The 17,607-nt window shown below is 43.3% G+C and overlaps 1 protein-coding gene across 2 annotated transcripts in view; it reads left to right on the top strand.

Moving 5' to 3' along the window:
* Positions 1–2,417: 2,417 nt before the first annotated feature.
* The window catches only part of RAI14 (retinoic acid induced 14), a 142,773-nt gene continuing 127,583 nt past the window's right edge, over positions 2,418–17,607 (top strand). The window contains exon 1 of one of the 2 annotated variants that reach the window (XM_072992851.2): positions 2,418–2,830. The gene's annotated coding sequence lies outside the window, so the exon portion shown is untranslated. The remainder of the gene's footprint in view (positions 2,831–17,607) is intronic. The other variant, XM_072992855.2, reaches the window with a different exon arrangement.

Genomic DNA, 17,607 nt, shown 5'->3' with positions numbered 1-17,607 from the left:
TCTACTTAATTATTCCCAGGATGGAATCCAGCTATTCTGCCCATCCAGCGAGGTGTCTTGGGATAGAGGGTAGCAATGGTACATCATCATCATCAAATGCTATCAAGACAACTCTGATTCTGATTTATGGCGACGCTTTTCAAGGGTTTCCAGGTAGAGAATACTCAGAGGTATTTTCTTCTTGGGGTGCCGCGGGACTGTGCAGCTTCCCCAGATGCCTCTACTTGCAGGAGGCACCATGGGGAATTGAACTCCCAGTCTCTGGCTCTGCAGCTAGCTGTGCATCAGATTACAGCCTTAAAAATACAAACCCCCTCTTTGGGTGAGTCAGGAGGACCCAAGACCCCAAGAACATAGCAGTTTGTCAGTCTTCCATACAGTTCAAAGGATAGCTATTTCAGTCACCATGGTGGCATCTTATTCTCTTTCGGAAAGTTTGCTGCTGCATCTTCAGGATGTTTAGTCAGAATAACTTGTATTTATTTAAATAGGAACTAATGCCAAATAAGTGGTTTGTGTATCAAGTGGCTGAGTGATCCTAAATGTGTTTACTGAGCACTAAGTAGTCACATTAAATTCAGTTAAGGCTTGCACCCAGGTAAATATGCGGAGGATTGAAGTCCTGTGGCCAGATGTTTATGCATGTTTATTCAAATGAAGCATGTTTACTCAGAAGTTCAACGAGGCTTATTTTTAAGGACAAATGCAGCCACAGTGCCATGGCCTCATTAAATTTAATATTTATTTTCATATATTTAAATCACATTTAAATAAGACATCAATCTGAAGTAAATAGCTCAAGATGATGTTGCAGCTCCTTATGGATCTGAGGAAACGGCACTGAATTCATAAAGAGTGAAATCTGCTAGGAAGGATCCTATGACAACAAGGGCAAAATATGGGGTTGGGGGCTTTCACAGGACAAACAAAAGGGCTTCAGACCCAGGAGGGCAGGGAAAACACATTTTTACCATATAAAATGAGTAAGATGCAGGGGCTTACAAGCAGTTTGAGTCACAAGTAATAGTTACCTGTAACTAGTTACTTTTTTGTCAACAAATGAAAGCAAACTTGCATTTCAAAAGCAATGGGACAGAAACAAAGTTAATTTATTGGTATAATGAGTATTATTTTCTAATTATTGTCAAAAGTTACTTTTAAAGTGCCTTTTAAGGCATTTTAGAAGCGGTTTGAGAAGAACCTTTCAGTTGTTAATGCCCTGCTTTAAGTAATGGAAAAAGCAACAAGCAACCAAACAAGGAATGCTCTCTCACAAGGAAGGATTTGAACCCAGATCTCCTGAATTGTAGTCTCGACTGTGTCCCCAAGACCGGCTTGACAATTATAGAAGTTCAGTTGTAAAGCCTTGAATTGCTGAAGCCTCTGTGCCGTAAGGTCAGAAGACCTGCAGTCGTAAGATCAAATCCACGCGTCGGAGTGAGCCCCCCTCGGTTGTCTCAGCTCCCGCCAACCTAGTGGTTCGAAAGCATGCAAAATGCGAGTAGATAAATAGGTACCACCACGGTGGGAAGGTAATGGTGTTTGTGTCTAGTAGCGCTGGCCACGTGACCACGGAAGACTGTCTTTGGACAAACGCTGGCTCTATGGCTTGGAAATGGAGATGAGCACCATGTCCTAAAGTCAAACACGACTGGACAAAAATTGTCAAGGGGAACCTTTACCTTTTACCTTACTCTAGCAAAATGAAACCTGCTAAGTATTACCTGGATCATGAGGGCAATCCACAAACCCTCAGGCAAATCAATACAGATGAAGACATTATTAATTTCATAAATGCAGACTATTAGAGGACCACTCATGGGAAATAAAAACAGTAAAAATTGCTACAGCTGATGATTCAAGGCCAAATAAAGCCTATTTATGGATGGATTTCCCAGGTTGGCTACAACATAACACCCTCGTTGAGAGCTGCCCCCCTCCAAAGCTGGGGTCGCCACCCGGGCGACAAGACGTTACTCTCTGCCTGTGTGTGTCATAGGCTTGCCTTCGAGTCAAAGCTGATTTACAGCCACCTTAACGGGACTTTCAAAGTAAGGGGGCTCGACCACTTCCACACACACCCCCACGACGGGGATCCTGAGAGCCGGTCTCCAGAACCCCAGCCCGTCAACAGAATTCCCGCCCAAACGGAGGGAGCCGATCGCCCCCCCCCGCCCCCCTCGCCCTTCGGCCCCGGCGAGGCTTTCCGAAACCTCTCCTGCAACCCGCCGCCAGGGGGCGCTCGAGGTCGTGACCACGGGCGGCCCACAGCGACGAAGCCAGGGCGCGCAACGATTGGGCCGTGGGAGGCGGGGAGAGGGGTGGTGGTGGTGGTGGTGGAAGGAGAGTCCAGCCCCCTACCACGTGACCAGCCCCGCCGGAGGGGGGGGAAGCCCTTGCCCACCAAACCCGGCGCCGGGGCGTTCGTTCTCTCGAGGTGGCGGCCGCGGCGGCGCCGCTGCTGCCGGCCGAGCTCACGTGGGCTGCTGTTGCTGCTGCTGCTGGCGGCGGCGGCGAGGGCGAGGAGGATGATGATGATGCAATCCCCCCCTCTCCTCCCCCGCGGGAGCGCTTAGAACGCCGAGGGGCGGCGAGGCGCTCCCTTTGGCCGCGGATGGGCGCGCGGCGGCAGCAGTAGCAGCAGCAGCAGCAGCAGCCGCCGGAGCACAAGAAGCGGCCGCCGGAGCAGCAACTTTTCCCTTGCGGGCGAAGCCAAGCCGGAGTTCCGCTCTCCCTCTCCCGCGCCCTCGGGGCGTCCCGTCCGGCGTCCCCAGCCCGAGCCGGCATCTCGGCTAGCAACGGGGCCCGAAAGCGCCTGCCTCTATGGGAGGTGAGTTCCGGACCTTGCACACTTTGGCCGCCTTCGCGCGCCTCTCTCTCTCTTTCCCCCCCCCGGGGAAGCGCGGGGGGTTTCGCGCCCTCCCCTCCTCCGTTTGCATGCCCCTTGTGCCGTGACTCTTCCCCGACTTTCCCTTTCGGCTTTTGTTGCGCCGAATTCCCCCCCCCCTCCCGCCGCCTCCAGTTCCCGCGCAACTTCTCCCGGTGGCCCCTCCGGGTTGGCGGCACGAGAGGAGACCCCCCCCCGCCTGCCCGCCCGCGTACCTACTTTCCCGGCGCGGAGGGGGGAGGGTGGCTATGAATGGCCGCCTTGTCCGCGCTCCCTCCGTCGCGGCGGGGGGGGCGGATGGCAAAGCAAGGCGGGCAACCAGAGCGCGCGCCCCCCGTCCCTGCCCGTGTGTGTCTTCTGCTCTGCTGGAACGTGGCAGCGAGCCATTCCCCTAGCTGCCGTGTGGGCTGTGGATGATGGAGCCTGTAGTCCAGTGCCTCGGGAGGGCGGCGCGAAAGTGCGAGTGGGTTGGTAGCCTCGGGTCCGTTTGGAAGGAATGATCCGAAGATGGGGACGGAGGGGGGGGGAAGAAAGCGCTCCCCCCCACACACACTTTCCCTCCTCTTTTCGGTGCCATGAAGTTTGATCGGTTTCGGAAGGGGCGCTGCGGGTGGGGAGGAAGAGAAATCACGACCAGCGAGGGGTCTTTTTTGTTCATGTGTGAAGAGGCTGTGGGGAGCGACGACGTGAGATCTGCTTTTCTTCCCCCCCCCGCCGCCGCCGCCCCCCCCCCATCATTGTTCCTCTTTAGGATTCAAGCCGGCCTTTGGAGTCGGCGGTGCCGGCGATGGGAGGAGGCCTGCTGGCTCTGAGGCGGCGTGAGGAGCGGCGGAAAAGTTGCGCTGCAACACAACAGGGGAGGAGAGCGCTGTCCCGGGAAGGATCTCCGCGCCCCCCAATCCTTTCCTTTTCGAACAGACACCCCTAGATCTCTCCCCCTGATGCATTTCCTCTCAGGGCAACCTTGAGGGAAACTTTACCCGCCCGCCCGCCCAGGTATCTTGAATTCCTTGGTCTAGTCTGGATTGAACCCTGGTTCCCTCCCGAAAGCCCACAGCGAGTTCCGTAGGCTTAAGTGTGTTTGTTTGTTTGTTTATTTATTTATTCATTCATTCATTCATTCATTCGATTTATACCCCGCCCCCCCTAGACAGCGTCTACTCAGGGCGGCTTACAAAATCATTAAATAATAATAAAAACATCACAATCAAAAATAGAAAACATTCATAATCATAAAAATACATGTGTTGTGAGTCATAATCATGGTGTAAAGCAGAAGATTGTAAGAAAGCAACATTTCTGGGTTTGCCAGCTCCGCTGAGGTAGGCTACAAATCAGGGGATGTTCTTTGGGAAGGAGAGACTTTGGTGAAAAAATGTCTGCTCAGCACAAGGTGTTGCATTTTTTTTTCTCCCAGACCACCTGAGAAGATTTTGCCCTTCCAAGTTGCTTCTGTCAAAATTCCTGACATCAGGAAATCGTATTTTTAATGGAGTTTTTACCTGTGTGCCAACTTCCACATTAGTGAATAGCAGACCTTGCTGGGTTGAGATTTAGAAGAGAGAGCCTGAGGAAGTGAATTTGTCCACAGAAATTCACATTAAAATATAGTAGTTTTTAAGGTTCCACAACACTTTTGCCTTTTTAAAATTTTTCTTTTGTTTTTTGTCTCACTTGCTGGATTGAGTGTTTTTTTGGTTACTGAAACCAAGGCAATGCCTCTTACTGGTGATGACAAACTGTTCTTAATCCACAAAACACTGGGAGCTGGATTGTTCCTAATGAGGAGCAGGGATTTCTGTTCATCCTGTTTTCCGCTACTGACTTTAAAGAGTCAGTGTTGTGTTAGAGTTAAGAAAGTTGGGCTGAGACTTCAGAAGTCCTAGTCTCACTGGGCCATGAAACCCACAGGGTGAATTTGGACCAGTTGGATTGAGTTAAATTGAAGGGACTTCAGAATCACCAACAAATTCAGCAAATATTAATTTATTCACTTATTGTAGCTTCCCATTACACTACAAAGCTTTTGTTAGCACCCCAAAGGACTATCATTTTATACATGACACAGCAATAAACTGAGCTTTGGATTTGAGCATCTACTTAATAGGAGGAGATACAGCTGGTCTTACTATTATTTTGTACAGCACACATCTTATTACCATATTTGCATGATCCATTTTTAAGGGGTGCCCTTAAGAAAAAAAGATGGACAGAGGCCAGTTGAGGCAGTTTTGTGTGGAATTTGTTGTCTGTTGGATCCACAAGCTATTGGGAGGATGAACACTTTTCCATCTGCCTTTTGCTTATTAAAAGCGAGGGAAAGTGCAGATAAGTTTCTGCAGCGACTGCCAGATGCTTGGTCACCCGGCTACAGAGGTGTCAGGACACTTTTTGGATTTTTTTTTAGCCATCCTTTCACTTTGTATCTTGGTGTTAAGGCCAATGTTTCATTTCATTATTTGACAAAGGTAGTCATTCCACATGACAGGTTATAAAAGAGAATACATTTAGAATATTGTTATTAGAACCAGCTTCCAGTGACAGCTGTTGATCTTGGGTCAACGTAAACATGCACAAGACCACACACCAGTTGTGGTTTCCACCTCTGGTTTCTAAGCTTTCTCTCGTTTTTAGGAGAAGGGTGCACAACATTACTTTTCCAGTTCTTTTGTTGGATGAACTGTAACGTAAGGAATTTCTTAACTGGAAATACTTTTATAAACGAAGAACATCTTTTTTTAAAAAAATCAACTGACTAATACAAATTGTTTATTTACTCTGTAGATTGATAACTATACCTTGAAGGCGAGAGAAATTTCAAAGTTGTTCATAGTGTAAAATCAAGGTATGAAAGCAGATATGAAAATATAGCAATAGAATCCTAGAACTGTAGAGGTGGAAGAGACCCAGAGGGTTCAGTCCACTACTTATGGAAGAAACCCTCAGCTGAAGCATTCATGACAGTTCACCTAAGTCTATTTAACATCTCCAAAAATAGTGTGTGTTGTCTCCTAGGGTAGTCCATGCTTTTACTATCATGATAGCTTCTACTGTCATGAAATTCTTCTTGGCAACATTTAGAAAACAAAGCAAAACCTCTTTTTTGTGGTTGGAATCCATTAGATTGAGTCCTGTCCTTTGAGGCCAGGGCTGTCCTATCACCTTTCAGTCTTTTTCATCTCCAGGCTGGCATTCCCAGATCCCTGAATAATTCCACATAGACCTGCCTTTTAACCATCTTCATCATTATCTCTGGACACAGTCCAGCTTGTTGATGTCCTTCAAAATGTAGTTCAAGAATTGGACACAGTATTCCCAATAAGATCTGACCAAAGCAGAAGAGAATACAACTCTTACTGCCTTTGATCTGGTCACTACCGTGTTTCCCCAAAAATAAGACGACAGGGTCTTATATTAATGTTTGCTCCAAAAAACGCATTACGGCTTATTTTCAGGGGATGTTTTATTTATTTTTTTCATGTGCAACAATCTACATTTATTCAAATACAGTCATGTCATCTGGTTGCTGCACAGTGGTGGAGGGTGGGGTTTCACTTAACTGGGGCTTATTTTGGGGGTAGGGCTTATATTACGAACATCCTGAAAAAATCACGCTACGGCTTTTTTCAGGCTTGGTTTTATTTTGGGGGGAACGGTAGTCTTGATGCAAAGTAGCATTGTATTCACTTTTTTGCCATTGTGTTTTATTATTGATTATTTACATTGTGGTCCAGTAAGAACCCTTGAATCTTCTCACATCTACTACTGGCAAGCCAAGTGTCAGCCATCCAGTATTTATGGAACTGTTTATTCCTTCCTGAGTATAGAACTTGACAGTTTCTCCTGTTGAAACTCATTTCATTTCTGTTGACCCAGCTCTACAATCTGGTAAAGTCATCTTGAATCCTTGTTCTGTTTTCTGAAATATTAACATCCCTCCTGCTCTCTCATCTAAGTCATTTACAAAGATACTGAACAGCATAGGGCCCAGGACAGAACACTGGAACACCCTACCCCACTTCTATCTATAATGAGGGCCCTCTGGCTACAACCTGTGAACCAACAAAAATTCATTTTGCATTTATTTTATCTAGGCCAAATCTTGCCCAACTTGACTTCAGCAATATCATGGTGAATGCTATCAAAAGCCTAGACAAAACCAGGATTAAGTACTTCCATAGCATTTGCCTAATTTGTCAGGCTTGCAAATCTTTTTTTAAAAAATAATCTGGCCTTGTTTTTTTGAAAAACCCATGTTGGCTTATAGAAAATCATCATGCTCCTTCTTAAGTATTTGCAGACCAACTGTTCAATCTGCTTCAGAGCCTTTCTTGGTTTTAGTGTTAAGCTATCTGGTTTGTAATTATCTGGATCCTCTTTTTCCCCCCATCTTGAACATGAGGCAACATTTGCTCACCTCTAGTCTTCAGGAACCACACCTGTTCTTCAAGAATTTTCGTGGATAATAGTGGGAGGCTCTGAGATTCTATCTGCAAGTTCCTTTAGTACCTTTAGATGCAGTCTATATGTCACTGGAGATACGAATTCATAACTGTTCCTGTAGCACCTGTTTATTTGTCTTGGACTGCAGCTCCCTCACTGTCCCACTCACTATGTTTTCACCTGATTGAGCATGAGCATTGCATCCCTTTTCAGAGAGAACAAAGATATGTGGGCGTTGAATAGTTCCATCTTGTTTCTGTCATCTATTAGTATTTCTGAAACCTTTCTATTAAGCAGATGTAGTGCTTCCTTGTTCCTTCTTCGGTTCCAGTTATAGCTAAAATCCCATTTCTAAAGTCTTTTTCACTTATTCTGCAAGTCTGAGCTGAAATGTGTCAGAAGTCATTCTCCAAGAATGTTTGCAATTGCACAGATGCTGCCCTCTCAAGTCCCCCCAAAGTACTATTGTGTCTTGTAGTTGGTATGAACCTCCAGATCCAGTAGTTCTCCCCCCCCCCAAGGAATGTATGTACCACCACTTCCTTTAAGGTGCTGGAGACCATCATTCAGAAATTTATGCACCGCTTCCCAGATCCTACCTGCCAACCTTCCTCTTCTTGGCTAGTTCAAAAGTCAGGAGGAGCAAGGATTGTGAGTACATGTTACAGCCCAAGCAACTGAAAATTTCTTGTCCATGTTCTTAGGAACTGGAGCAGGCAGCACATTGGAACATCTCAGCAACTACTATTCTAAACCAACATTCAGTGTTGATACACCAAATTGATAAATTCATTTGCCTGCTGGTTAAATTTCAAGGTTTCAGACAGTTGCATCTAACTACTGTACTTCTGAAGAATGTTAGCCAATCTGGTGCTTTCCAGACAAGTGGCCAAAATCCTGTTGAGTAAATTACTCCTGTGTAAGGATGATGGCATTACCAGCAGGGAGGGATTGCCAGTCTTTAAAAGAGTTCTTGCTTCTATCCTGGGGCTTGCCCAAGTTGTCAGCAGCTTGTCCACATCAGTCTCATTGTAGATGAATTAAGTGAGCCCTAGCATTGAAGATGGTTTAATTATTGGCAATCTCTCTCTCTTGGTAGTATAATAACCCTTATGGAGGTGTAATTTACTCAACAGGATTTTGACTATTGACTGTCCTGGATTGGATTCTGGGAACTGCAGTCTGAATAAGTAACTTTTTGAAGTCACTTATTTGTAAGTTACTTACTTGCTTTCTACTAAGTGCAGAAGAAACAGCCCTTCAACCATTGCTCCCAGTCACTGACAGAGCTATTGGTAAAGAAATTCAAGAAAGTTGTCTTCGGTAGAGAGTTAACGTAACTGCACTTAAATATTTTTCAAGCTGCTCATTTGGCTCTCTTGGCACAGAATTCATTAAGCACAGGAGTTATTCCAGATGAAATCTGCAGTTCATTATGATGGATAATTGGCTCTGCAAAAGCCTTGGGAAGAGGTGTGGCATTTGAGTGTTCCGGATAGGTTTAATATGTGCAGCTTAATCCTATACATGTTTACTGGGCACTGTGTCTCATTGAATTCAGCCGTGGAATCATACCAAAACAAAGCATTTTGCCAGGTTGCCATGTGTGGACAACAAAGTCTCTTTTTGCTGTGTTCTGTAGCTTTCTGTTCAGTTGGCCAGCAGTAATTCCAAACAGTGTCTTGGTTGACTCAGTGCCAATTGCTTATTTTGGGGGTCTGAGTTTTTCTCCTTATAAATATTGGTTTCTTGAATTATACCAAATGTTTGGCCTTAAATGACTGCGTTCAAATGATGTGCTTGGATGGACATCACAGAATGAAATCCTGTGGTTTAGAGGTACATCTGGTAGATCTCTCGATGATTTGTAAATGAGCAAGGATTTCTGAATCCCAGTTATTCGACAATACTAAGCAAGAAAATTGTTCTTCCTGGTATTCAATTATACATAGAAATGAAAAAAATGTGCTGTAACTGCGAAGGGACATTTTTGTGCAAGAATGATGATCTCTGTTTTGCGATGGTACTCAAAACAATTTTCTGGGCTTTGCATTCTTTACACAAGGCTAAAGGTAGTGGATCTCTGGGTTCTAATAAAATCTAAAGTAAATTCAGCAAGCTGAAGTCTCTTTATCCCTGAAACACAGCATAGTCTGGAGCAAAAGAGAAAAAAAATTGGTGGTCTCCTAAACTGGTCTGAGAGGAAGATACAATCTGGAACAGCATGAGATGTTATGTCTGTGATAATCTCCATGTTTGGGACATAAACCCTTGGGTCTTTGGTTTTTCCCTTTAGCAGCGCAGCCAATAGAAAAGACCACAGATTAATGTTAAGCCAGTGTGGTGTAGCGGATAGAATGTTGAACTGGTACTTAGGAGACCTGAGTTCAAATTACCACTCAGCCGTGGAAATACATGGGTGGTGGTGGATGGCAGTTGTAAAACCACTCCTTGAAATTTGTGTTAGGGTTGCCCTAAGCCAGATGCAGTTTGACAGCATGTAACAGAAACTAGAAAACCCTACCACTTGTACAGTGGTGCCTTGACTTACGACCATAACCCATTCCAGAGGACGGGCATAACTCAAAATGGTCGTAAGTTCCATTCCAAAACACACACACACACACACACACACACACACACACACACACACACACACACACACACACACACACACACACACACACACACACACACACACACACACACACACACACACACACACACACACACACACACACACACACACACCCCAAAAACAAACCCACAAATTAAAACACACACAGCCAAAAAATAAATAAATCATGGCACAGAAACATAGCCCCCCCAACCCATCCTGCAAAACAAAGTAAATGTACTTACTCAGGAGCAGAAAGCAGCACCAGGCAGTCTGAAGCCTCCTCCGATGCACTCACTCTTTTGTTTGCAACTCAAAGCTCCGGCTGCAATTCAAAGCAAAATTTTGCAGCTGGAGCTGGTCGCAACTCAAAATGGTTATATGTTGGGACTGTCATAAGTCGAGGCACCACTGTACTGAGAAAATCAGGCCAAGATCTATAGGTGGATTATACCCCTGTTACAAGCAGCTGAGATTCCACAAAAGCATGCAGACTTCCAAATTCTCCAGAACCCCTCAATGTTTTTGTAATATGGGATAATTGGAATAGGCTCAGTTCAGAATTGAGAATTCTGAGTTCCCAGTGTGTTTAGCTTGGGTTGAAGTCACAGAAACCCAGATAGAGTAGGGACAGATAATCTAGTCCTGTACAGTGGACCCTTGATTTACAGATGGCTTGACTTACAGACTTTTTGAGTTACAGAATTCTCTGGCTGCAAAATTTAGGTTTGACTTGCAGCCTGAGAATTGACTTACAGACCAGAAAAAACCCAAAATGGAACAAAAACGGCCTGTTACGGGATTAATCGGTTTTCAATGCACTGTAGGTCAATGGAAACTTGACCTACAGACTTTTTGACTTGAGAACCGCCTTCCAATACAGATTAAGTTCTCAAGTCAAGACGCCACTGTATGAGTACAAAGATGTTGGCAAACTGGCTAAAGGGCATTTTTTCCTCAGATATGGCACAAACTTACTTGGAAACCAAAAGATTCCTAACTGACGAGAAAAAAGCTTCAAGTGTTCTTAGCTGAGCGTTTGTCTTCATAGATGGTTTTTGAGCTGCTGTTGCGTTGCCGGAGGATGACATGTGGGATGGGTTTGACAGGGCTGGATATTCAGGTTGGCAAACAGAGCTGTGCAAGAGTGAGCCTGTGGCTAATTGATGGAGCATCCACTGTCAGCAGAATTTAACGTTTCAAGATAAAAACTGGGTTACTGGCTCAGAAGGAACGTTATCATTTAATGAACCGAAAGGAGAAGCAGTGGTAAAGGGACTGGGGACTTCTGACCTTTTAAGAGGGTGCCGTGGTATCTTGTTTTGTAAAAGGAAGAGAACAGGGAAGAGGGATGCCTTATTGGGAATTCAAAAGCCGGAACAGTTTTGCAGAATTTTAGTTGGTCCTAACAAAAAAGCATTCCCTGTGTGGTGTAGTGGGTAGAGTGATAGAGTAGGACTCTGGAGAACAGCGTTCGAATCCCCACTTGGCCATCGAAACTCACTGGGGGAGTGGAACTGGCAAAACCACTCTTTAAAATATCTCAATTGCCTTGAAAGCTCTGTTAGGGTCTCTAGAAGTTGGTTCCGACTTGACGGCACAGAACACACACAAAAGGAAAGCTATTTCCCAGCCGTCTTGCTTGCTCAGGCAGAGTGTGAGAGCTGAGGGTATTAAATCTCTTTGAAAAACCTTATCAACAGTAAAATGGTAGGTGGTGTGGTCTAAGTTTTTTTCAGTAGCAGAAGTGAAACATAATGTTTTGACTTAGAAATTTGGATGTGTTCATATTCAACATTCCTTGATTTTTGAATACCTTGCCTTCAATAGGAATTAAATGCACATTTTCTTTGTAGTACTGCTGGAAGGTGATCTTCATATATCTATATTGTTCTATCTATTGATATTGATTTTATAACTATGTACCAAAATAAACGTTTGAAAACACAAATGGAAGATACTTAATCACAAAGACATTACAAGCCATTGATTTTTCATGTGTAAGTTGTACCAGGATTTCACAGCAACATCTGTGTTTAGTCTATTCAGATACATCCTTGCTTGAAGGTGATCTTGATGAGTAGACCTGGTTGGATATACAGTGGTCCCTTGCTTGACAAGGATAATCCGTTCCAGCAAAATCGCTGTTAAGCGATATCCTCGTCAAGCAAAATAAAAAATCCCATTGAAATGCATTGAAAACCCATTCAGTGCGTTCCAGTGGGCTGAATAACTCATCATCCAGTGAAGATCCTCCATAGGGCATCCATTTTCTGCTCCCTGTCTTGCGAAAAAGTCTTCCTAAACACAGCAGGGAGCCATTTTGTACACCCGGGGGCCATTTTAAAACCCGACAATCAGCTGTTTTTGGTCGTAGTAATGCGAAGAATCAGTTCCCGAAGCAAGGAACAGATCATCGCAAAGCGAAAAAACCCCATTCAAACATCGTTTTGCAATTGCAAAAACTTTGTGAAGTGGATTCGTTGTCAAGCATGGTAAGCGTTAAGCAGGGCACCACCGTACCAAGGAAAGGGTAGTGGTTCAGTTTTCAGACAATACAGTGGGGTCTTGACTTACAAACGGCTCGACATACGAACGTTTCGACTTACGAACCACTCTCATAGGAATATATGGACTCGACTTACGAACTTAGATTTGAGTTACGAACTCTTTTTCCCCCTTTTTTTAAAAGCTAAGTCATCTTAGGTTAAAAGGAAAAAAATATCCCCCTCTAGTGACAGAAGGCGGAATAGCAGCTTCCCATTAGTTTCTATGGACGAAAAGAGCAGATACGGATTAAATGGTTTTCAATGCATTCCTATGGGAAATGCAGATTTGACTTAAGAACTTTGCGACCTGAGAACTGCCTTCCAATACGGATTAAGTTCGTAAGTCGAGACCCCACTGTACACTCAACATTGCCATTCGGTTCAGTTGTAGCAGCAGAAGAGATAGGAAACCAGGCCATTCAACTCAATTGAGAGACAATCAGCTTCTTGCTACCTCTCTTCTTGAATATTATAGTTGGTCATTAGAGGAGTCATGTCACTGCAGACTACTTGCCAGATTTGCTGTCTCTCTCTTCCATCCCTTTTCATTTTCCTTCAGGGTGGATTTGATTCAAATTGATTTCAGTATGATTTAGATTTTAAAAACCAGATTTTTTACAAATTAAATTTAAAAAATCAAAATTTAAATTATCATGATTTAAATCAATTTGATTTTTTTAAAAAATCTTCAGTTTTTATCCACTTGGTTTCCCCTTTTTGTGGGCTGTCTTTCAGATTGTAAATCTGAAGGCAGGAGCTGTTCTGGAAGCCTTTGGAGGGGAGAGTGCAATAAAAATGCCTTAAACAACAGGAATGTACCAGTGTGGTTATAGGTTCAAGCCTTCCTGTTGTATTGTAGACCATACCTTTAATTCGCCCATACGGGGGGGGGGCGTCTAGTAGTTAGGTGATATTTCTAATTCAAATGTCAAATCAGCTGCCAGATAGGATTTTGGAGTGGAAATTATGGCCATTTCTTCAGCCGCCGGACGGGCGTTTTACGCCCTGGAACGGTGTGGCTGGCTTTTGCCCCAACGTCCCCGGATGACGCGAGAACGTTTGGGGACACGTGGGCATGTTGGGAGGGGGAGCTCACCTATATATGCGAGCTCTCCCCGATGTTCGCCCTCTTCCCGTTGCGGGCACCCGCCCGCCCTCCCTTGTGTGTTAGTGTGGCTTTAGTGGTCGCCTTTTGAGGGGCCGGATAGGAATTTTTTACCTTCAGCCTGATTGGCTTTTGGCTGAGGGGATTTTTCGCCTATCCCACACTACTGAAAGGGTTGTTGGCTTTTGGGTGGTTTTATTTGGTCACACTGGCAGGTAGTGCGGAAAAACAGGTGGTCTCGGTGAGTCCCGTTTGTAATTCAACCTAGCCAACAGTGTGTCTGACGGCTCTGCCGATTGTGCAATCACAGGGCCGGTGTGGGAAGATGCGTTGGGCCACTCCTGGATCGACAGTCATCAATTAAAGATGGCTCGAGGTCTAGGGGTGTTTGTTAGTGGCCGGCCAGGTTCTTGCTGTCAGTAAGACAGCGGGAGCATGGGGGCCGGGGGGCTCGCCCTATGGCAATCTTATGGGGTATTTTGATACCCCTGTTTCCTGTTTCCGCACTACAGCAGCCCCCCCAACAGTTTTAAGAATTTGAATTTGGTTGAATTAATTAAATAAAGTGTGGCCCATTTAAATCCAAGCTGTTGTCTCGCGTATTTATTCCGGGGCTGGGGGGGCAATTAGATTTTGTTCTAGATCTCCCATCCTTTTTCATCACTGATAGGAATTGTATTCTTAACCACCATCCAGAAAACCACCTACTGAATTTCCTACACTTGCATTAGGTGAACCACTATTTACATCTTGCCTTCAAACTGTCACCTTAAGTATGGAGTTAATTAGTGAGGTAATGTAGCTGAAGCACTTTTTAAAAAAGTGCCATATATAAATGCCAATTGTGTTATTATGAGCACTACTCTTCTTGGAAAAGGTAATGATGACAATAATAGCATGACTAAGGAATCTGGTGTATCCTGGCAGTGGATTAAGGGAGAGGCTTCCTGTTCAGCCTCTTTTTGTTGGTTGTTCTGCAATAGGCAACATTTTCTTCTTGGCTTCTGGGAAGTGCAGCTGCAGAAACTTTTCTTGGGGGAAGGGGATTCTTCCCCTGCTCCCCCAGCACAAGATTGCCAAGCCAGTATGACAATGTGACTTTTTTTGTTGTTGTTGTTCTGTAGATTTGAAAGCCTGGGTCCTTTCAAAGAGAAAGGTGGATAAAAATATTTTAAATAAATACATTAAATTAATAATAAATAAATTCCACGGAAGAATATCTGAATGCCTTCACAAGCTCATCTCCTCTATAGACTGGCTGCGAGAGACTTACAGATCTGTGTCGACACACAACTGCCAAGGAATTTATTTGTGGTCTCAGAAGAAATTGTAGGTTTAATATTTACTTTAGTTCCTTCTCCTGGATATCTCTTTGATTTTTATTACTTAACAGTTCAGAAAAGAATCTTTTTTTCTAGGGTTTACTGACCAAGCAGGCAAGCATATAGGAAAATTCAAAATAGCAGGTATAATTGGTATCCATACTCATTTTTATATACAAATGAACATAATTCTGAACTCTTCAATCTTCTAATATAGAATCTCAATTCATATATGTAGGAAGCATACTAAGCTTGTATCTTCTTTACTTGTGATAAGTAGCCTAAAGTTAATACTTCAAAATACTTGAGACTAGAACTATTTTCTTAAGGCTGTAAATGAAAAAGCTCTCAACACAAGTCACTTTAGAAAATTACTCGAAATCTATTAGAATATATATCTTTAGCAAAGAGAGAGAAAGAGAGAGAGAGAGAGAGAAAGCATGGCAAAACATTTATTCAAGTATAGTCACATCATATGGCATCATTCTTACCCCTCCTGGCAGAAATTCTCTTCCCCCGAAAACAACATCTGTGTGTCTTCTCTGAGACTAGAGAAGGTCAAATTTATCTTATTTCGACCTTTAGATTTCAGTACGATCGAAGCATTTTTTACCAAGCCTCTGGATTCTCAGGACGTTAATATCTCCATAGCGTGCTTTTCCAGTTTGCATGGATCCCAGGATCCTGACTGTCGAGGGCTTGAGCAAAAAATCGCCCCTCCTGTGTGTTAACAAAGGTTAATATAGTTCACAGAGTAAAATGTAATATGGCTATTTCATATTCATTTATACTATTTTCATTTAGTGAAAGGTTTCCCCATTTAACTATATTATTTCATTAATATTAATATTTTTAATATTAATAATAATATATCATTGTCTCATGGCATATAATTTTGTTTAAATGTATAATGGACAGTACACAGACCTAGTTTCCTGCCAATCGTACTTTTTCTTGGCATTTTCCAAGAGAAATAATCAAATAATGTTTTGACTTGTCTTTGGTAATCTGGATGTACGGTGTATGTCTCAGATTGGATTTGATTTAGTTGAAATCAATTAAAATTGTGATTTTAATAAAGAAAATAAGATTTTTGATGATTTAAATAAAAATAGATTTTTTTAAAAAAATTTGAATCATGATTTAAATTGTGATCTGTATTGATTTTTAATCCACTCTCAAATTTATTAGGGAGTGTTCATATGACAGTCATGCCTTGATTTACGATCACCTCAGTTAATGTAATTTTTGGTTTACGAAGCAAAATCCATTGAAAAGAATGCCTCAATTTACGTGTATGTGTGTGTTGTTGTTGTTGTTTTTATTTTTTTTTTGTTTTTGTTTTTTTGGAGTACAAAGTTTCTCCAGGATGCATTGTGCGTGGAGGTTTATAGCGCCTCCCCCGTTCCTATGGCAATCTGCATTTCGGTTTATGAATTTTTTGCAGTACATAACGTCCCGTAGAACACATTAAATCTGTAAACTGAGGTACTGCTGTAGTGCATTTGAAACAAAATGAAGTTGCAAATCAGTTTTTTTAAAAAAACTTAAAGCAAACAACCCTAACTGTTCTTTCAGGCGGGAGCTGAGAGTTTCAATGGGCTTACATGTGTATGGCATTTACTTTTTTTAAAAAAACTGAAGCTGGAAAATTATATGAAGTTTATTAAATTGTCAGATAGAACTTGATAGTGATTTTTTTAAAAGATATGCACGTCTGCAGAAATAACCACCGATGAATTGCTGTGAATATCCCTGCATTTTGGAGTTCCTTGAATGCTTAGAATTTTCTTTGGCAAATGTGCATTTGACCTGGTTTTGTACAGCTTAATAACATACTGATCTCTTCTCTGTTAATGCTGCTGGAATTGAATTCTTTGAGTATAATTCTCCAGTGCGTACGGAAACACCCACCCCCTTTTGTTTTACAGGGGCTTTCAGCATCTCCAATAACTGGAGGATTGTGGGAGTTACTAATTCCAATTTTAATGATCTTATATTGCAGAGGGGAGGTAATAAAAATGCCTGCGTGCATGCACACAGATATGTGCATGTATGTATATTCATCTATCTGTGTAAGATTCAAATAGCTGCATCTCTGAAGGATTCCAGAAAGGAAGGTAGTGAAAGCTCTTGTGCCTTCTAGTCTTTCCTGAAGTATTGAATGTTTACTTTTTAAAGTTTCATTTTAGAACTTTTCCTGTTAATGCTTGGGTCTGAATACAGTGGTACCTCAATTTACGAACTTAATCCGTATTGGAACAACATTTGTACATCGAAAAGTTCGTAAATCGAAGTACCATTTCCCATTGAAATGCATGGGAATGGAATTAATCTGTTCCAGCATTTCAGAAGGCAAAAAAGCAGGGGGGAAAGGGCTGGATATTCCAATTTCCCGCCCTTTCTCCCTGCCTTTTTGGCTTCGGAGGTCTCAGAGGGATTCCTCCGATGTCGGGGGGGGGAAGCCCTTTGAGACCTCCGAAGGTGCCAATCGCGGCGGGGACCCCCAGGGAGGTCTCCCAGGGCTTGCTTGCCACCATGGGCGTCTTCGGAGCTCCCAAAGGGCTTCCTCCAATGTCGGGTGGAAAGCCCTTTGAGAGCTCCGAAGGCAAAAAGGCACTGAGAAAGGGCTGGAAATTTGAATTTCCTGTCCTTTCTCCCTGCCTTTTTTTGCTTTGAAGCTC

The sequence above is a fragment of the Pogona vitticeps genome, chromosome 2 (genome assembly GCF_051106095.1).
Source record: "Pogona vitticeps strain Pit_001003342236 chromosome 2, PviZW2.1, whole genome shotgun sequence".
In the NCBI taxonomy this organism is placed as follows: Eukaryota; Metazoa; Chordata; class Lepidosauria; order Squamata; family Agamidae; genus Pogona; species Pogona vitticeps.
The sequence above is the reverse complement of the archived record's forward strand: the minus strand, read 5'-3'. Positions and strand labels throughout refer to the sequence as shown.